The sequence below is a fragment of the Colobus angolensis genome, unplaced genomic scaffold (assembly GCF_000951035.1).
Source record: "Colobus angolensis palliatus isolate OR3802 unplaced genomic scaffold, Cang.pa_1.0 Scaffold160, whole genome shotgun sequence".
In the NCBI taxonomy this organism is placed as follows: domain Eukaryota; kingdom Metazoa; phylum Chordata; class Mammalia; order Primates; family Cercopithecidae; genus Colobus; species Colobus angolensis.
In genome coordinates this window covers 6,418,383-6,423,790 of record NW_012114711.1, presented here as the reverse complement: position 1 = coordinate 6,423,790, position 5,408 = coordinate 6,418,383, and positions in this window count along the sequence as shown.

The following is a 5,408-nucleotide window of genomic DNA, read 5'->3' as shown; positions in this document are numbered from 1 at the left end:
ACCCATCTGACCTCTCCCGTCCTCACCAGGCCGAGCTAGGTCCCAATTTTTCATCAGCCTCTGCTCCCCTACCCTATAATCCTTTTATCACCTTCCATCCTCACACCCTGTTTAGCTTACAGTTTCGTTCCACGACTAGCCCTCCCCCACCTGCCCAGCAATTTCCTCTTAAAAAGGTGACTAGAGCTAAAGACATAGTCAAGGTTAATGCTCCTTTTTCTTTATCCGACCTCTCCCAAATCAGTTAGCATTTAGGCTCTTTTTCATCAAATATGAAAAACCCAGCCCAGTTCATGACTCGTTTAGCAGCAACCCTGAGTCACTTTACAGCCCTAGACCCTAAAAGATCAAAAGGCCGTCTTATTCTCAATATACATTTTATTACCCAATCTGCTCCCGACATTAAATAAAACCCAAAAAATTAAATTCCAGCCCTCAAACCCCACAACAGGACTTAATTAACCTCGCCTTCAAGGTGTACAATAATAAAGTAGAGGCAGCCAAGTAGCAATATGTAGCAATGTATATCTGAGTTGCAATTCCTTGCCTCCACTGTGAGAGAAACCCCAGTCACATCTCCAGCACACAAGAACTCCAAACGCCTGAACCACAGCTGCCAGAGGTTCCTCCAGAGCATCCTCCCCCAGGAGCTTGCTTCAAGTGCCAGAAATCTGGCCACTAGGCCAAGAAATGTCCCCAGTCCAGGATTCCTCTTAAACCATGTCCCATCTGTGCGAGACCTCACTGAAAATAGGACTGTTCAACTCACGTGGCAGCCACTTCCAGAGCCCCTGGAACTCTAGCCCAAGGCTCTCTTGACTCCTTCCCAGATCTTCTCGACTTAGCAGCTGAAGACTGACACTGCCCAATCACCTCGGAAGCCTACAGGACCATCCCAGACGCTCTAGGTAACTGTCACAGTGGAAGGTAATCAATACCGAGGCTACCCACTCCACATTACCTTCTTTTCAAAGGCCTGTTTCCCTTGCCTCCATAACTGTTGTGGGTATTGATGGCCAAGTTTCTAAACCTCTTATAACTCCCCAACTCTGGTGCCAACTTGGACAACATTCTTTAATGCACTCCTTTTTAGTTATCCCCACCTGCCCGGTTCCCTTATTAGGCCAAGACATTTTAACTAAATTATCTGCTTCCCTGACTATTCCTAGGTTACAGCCACACCTCATTGCCACCTTTTCCCCCAGTTCAAAGCCTCCTTCGCATCCTCCCCTTGTGTCTCCCCACCTTAACCCACAAGTATCGGATACCTCTACTTCCTCCTTACAGACCAATCATGCACCCTTTACCATCTCATTAAAACTTAATCATCCTTACCCCGCTCAACACCAATATCCCATCCCACAGCACTCACCTGTTAGAGCATGGCTTTTTAAAGCCTCTAAACTCCCCTTACAATTCCCCCATTTTACCTGTCCTAAAACCAGACAAGGTTAGTTCAGGATCTGCACCTTATCAATCAAATTGCTTTGCCTATCCACCTCATGGTGCCAAACCCATATACTCTCCTATACTCAATACCTCCCTCCACAACCCATTATTCTGTTCTAGATCTCAAACATAACTTTCTTTACTATTCCTTTGTACCCTTCATCCCAGCCTCTCTTCGCTTTCACTTGGACTGACCCTGACACCCATCAGGGTCAGCAAATTACCTGGGCTATACTGCCGCAAGGATTTACAGACAGCCCCCATTACTTCAGTCAAGCCCAAATTTCTTCCTCATCTGTTACCTATCTCGGCATAATTCTCATAAAAACACATGTGCTCTCCCTGCTGATCGTGTCCGGCGAATCTCCCTAACCCCAATCTCTTCTACAAAACAACTCCTTTCCTTCCTAGGCATAGTTAGTAAGGTCAGAATTCTTACACAAGAGCCAGGACTGCATCCTGTAGCCTTTCTGTCCAGACAACTTGAACTTACTGTTTTAGCCTAGCCCTAAATATCTGTGTGCAGCGGCTGCCACTGCCTTAATACTTTTAGAGGCCTAAAAATCACAAACTATGCTCAACTCACTCTCTACAGTTCTCATAACTTCCAAAATCTATTTTCTTCCTCCCACATGATGTATATACTTTCTGCTCCCTGACTCCTTCGGCTATACTCACTCTTTGTTGAGTCTCAGTTACCGTTGTTCCTGGCCGGGACTTCAATCCAGCCTCTCACATTATTCCAGATACCACACCTGACCCTTATGACCGCATCTCTCTGATCCACCTGACATTCACCCCATTTCCCCATATTTCCTTCTTCCCTGTTCCTCACCCTGATCACATTTAGTTTATTGATGGCAGTGCCACCAGGCCTAATCGCCACTCACCAGCAAAGGCAGGCTATGCAATAGTATCTTCCACATCTATCATTGAGGCTACTGCTCTGCCACCCTCCACTACCTCTTAGCAAGCCCTAGTTGCCTTAACTCAGGCCCTCACTCTTGCAAAAGGACCATGCGTCAGTATTTATACTGACTAAATATGCCTTCCATATTCTGCACCACCATGCTGTTATATAGGCTGAAAGAGATTTCCTCACTATGCAAAGGGCCTCCATCATTAATGCCTCTTTAATAAAGATGCTTCTCAAAGCCGCTTTACTTCCAAAGGAAGCTAGAGTCATTCACTGCAAGGGCCATCAAAAGGCATCAGATCCCATCACTCAGGAAAATGCTTATGCTGATAAGTTAGCTAAAAAAGCAGCTAGAATTCCAACTTTTGTCCCTCACAGTCAGTTTTTATCCTTCACATTAGTCACCCCCACCTACTCCCCCGCTGAAACTTCCACCTATCAATCTCTTCCCACACAAGGCAAATGGTTCTTAGACCAAGGAAAATATCTCCTTCCCCCTCACAGGCCCATTCTACTCTGTCATCATTTCATAACCTCTTGCATGTAGGTTACAAGCCACTAGCCCGTCTCTTAGAACCTCTCATTTCCTTTCCATCATGGAAATCTATCCTCAAGGAAATCACTTCTCGGTGTTCCACCTGCTATTCCACTACTCCTCAAGAATTTCCCAAGCCCCTCCCTTCGCTACACATCAAGTTCACGGTTTTGCCCCCGCCCAGGACTGGCAAATTGACTTTACTCACATGCCTCCAGTCAGGAAACTAAAATACCTCTTGGTCTAAGTTGACACTTCCACTGGATAAGTAGAGGCCTTTCCCACAGGGTCTGAGAAGGCCACTGCAGTCATTTCTTCCCTTCTGTCAGACATAATTCCTTGGTTTGGCCTTCCCACCTCTATACAGTCCAATAGCAGACCGGCCTTTATTAGTCAAATCACCCAAGCAGTTTTTCAGGCTCTTGGTATTCAGTGAAACCTTTATATCCTTTACCGTCCTCAATTTTCAGGAAAAGTAGAATGGACTAATGGTCTTGTAAAAACACACCTCACCAAGCTCAGTCACCAACTTAAAAAGGACTGGACAATACTTTTACCACTTTCCCTTCTCAGAATTCAGGCCTGTCCTCAGAGTGCTACAGGTTCCAGCCCATTTGAGCTCCTGTGTGGACACTCCTCTTTATTAGGTTCCAGTCTCATTCCAGACACCAGCCCAAGTTGAACTGCACCCCAAAAACCTGGATAGAGCCTAAAAAGTCACCAACCAAGCAAGTAATTACACTGAACCCCCTTAGACTCTCTCTAATTGGATGTCCTAGGTCCTCCCAATTCTTAGTCCTTTAATACCTGTTTTTTCTCCTCTTATTCGGACCTTGTGTCTTCCATTTAGTTTTTCAACTTAGACAAAACCGCATCCAGGCCATCACCAATCATTCTACATGACAAATGCTCCTTCTAACAACCCCACAGTATCGCCTCTTACCACAAAATCTTCCTTCAGCTTAATCTCTCCCACTCTAGGTTCCCACGCCGCCCCAATCCCTCTTGAAGCAGCCCTAAGAAACATGGCCCATTATCTCTCCATACCACCCCCCAAAAATTTTCACCGCCCCAACACTTCAACACTATTTTAATTTTTCTTATTAATATAAGAAGATAAGAATGTCAGGCCTCTGAGCCAAAGCTAAGCCATCATATCCCCTGTGACTTGCACGTACACATCCAGATGGCTGGTTCCTGCCTTAACTGATGACATTCCACCACAGAAGAAGTGAAAATGGCCCGTTCCTGCCTTAACTGATGACATTACCTTGTGAAATTCCTTTTCCTAGCTCATCCTGGCTCAAAAGTTCCCCCACTGAGCACCTTGTGACCCCCCACTCCTGCCCGCCAGAGAACAACCCCCTTTGACTGTAATTTTCCTTTACCTACCCAAATCCTATAAAATGGCCCCACCCCTATCTCCCTTTGCTGACTGTCTTTTCAGATTCAGCCCACCTGCGCCCAGGTGATTAAAAAGCTTTATTGCTCACACAAAGTCTATTTGGTGGTCTCTTCACATGGACGTGCATGACATGTAGTATACTTTTAATCATTTCCAGATGACTTATAATACCTGATATAATATAAATGCTATGTAAACAGTTGTTATGCTATATTGCTTTTTGTATTTTTTAATTGCCATTTAAAAAAATTTTTTTTTTCTTTTGAGATGGAGTTTCACTCTGTCACCCAGGCTGGAGTGCAGTGGCACAATCTCAGCTCACTGAAACCTCCGCCTTCCAGTTTCAAGTGATTCTTCTGCCTCAGCCTCCTGAGTAGCTGGGATTACAGGTGCCCGCCACCACACCCAGCTAATTTTTGTGTTTTTAGTAGAGACAGGGTTTTACCATGTTAGTCAGGCTGGTCTTGAACTGCTGACCTCAGGTGACCCACCCACCTCAGCCTCCCAAAGTGCTGGGATTACAGATGTGAACCACTGTGCCCAGCCTTACTTAATATTTTGACCTATGGCTGGTTGAATCCACTGATGGAGAACCCATGGCTATGGAAGGCCAACTGGAGAGAGAGAGAGAGAGGAGAAAGAGACAAAGTAAGAGAATTCCTACTGTACTGGCCAAGAAAATGAAATGAAAACAGGGATATTACTACAGATCATATAGACATTAGTAGGAGATATTATAAACAATTTTATGCCAATTAATTTGACAATGTAGATGCAATGCACCAATTCTATAAAAAAGACAATTTATCAGAGCTGAAATAGGGTGGAATTTAAAAATCTGAATAGCTCTTCATGTTTAAAGAAATTGAATGTTGTTCATCAGACTTCCCACAAAGAGAATTCCAGGCCCAGATGGTTTCAGTCGTCAAATTTATCAAACATATAAAAAATAAAGACTTTTTTCTCCGAGAAAACACCAAATGGCAGATGACGCCGGTGCAGCGGGGGGGCCCGGAGGCCCTGGTGGCCCTGGGATGGGGAACCGCGGTGGCTTCCGCGGAGGTTTCGACAGTGGCATCCGGGGCCGGGGTCGCGGCCGTGGA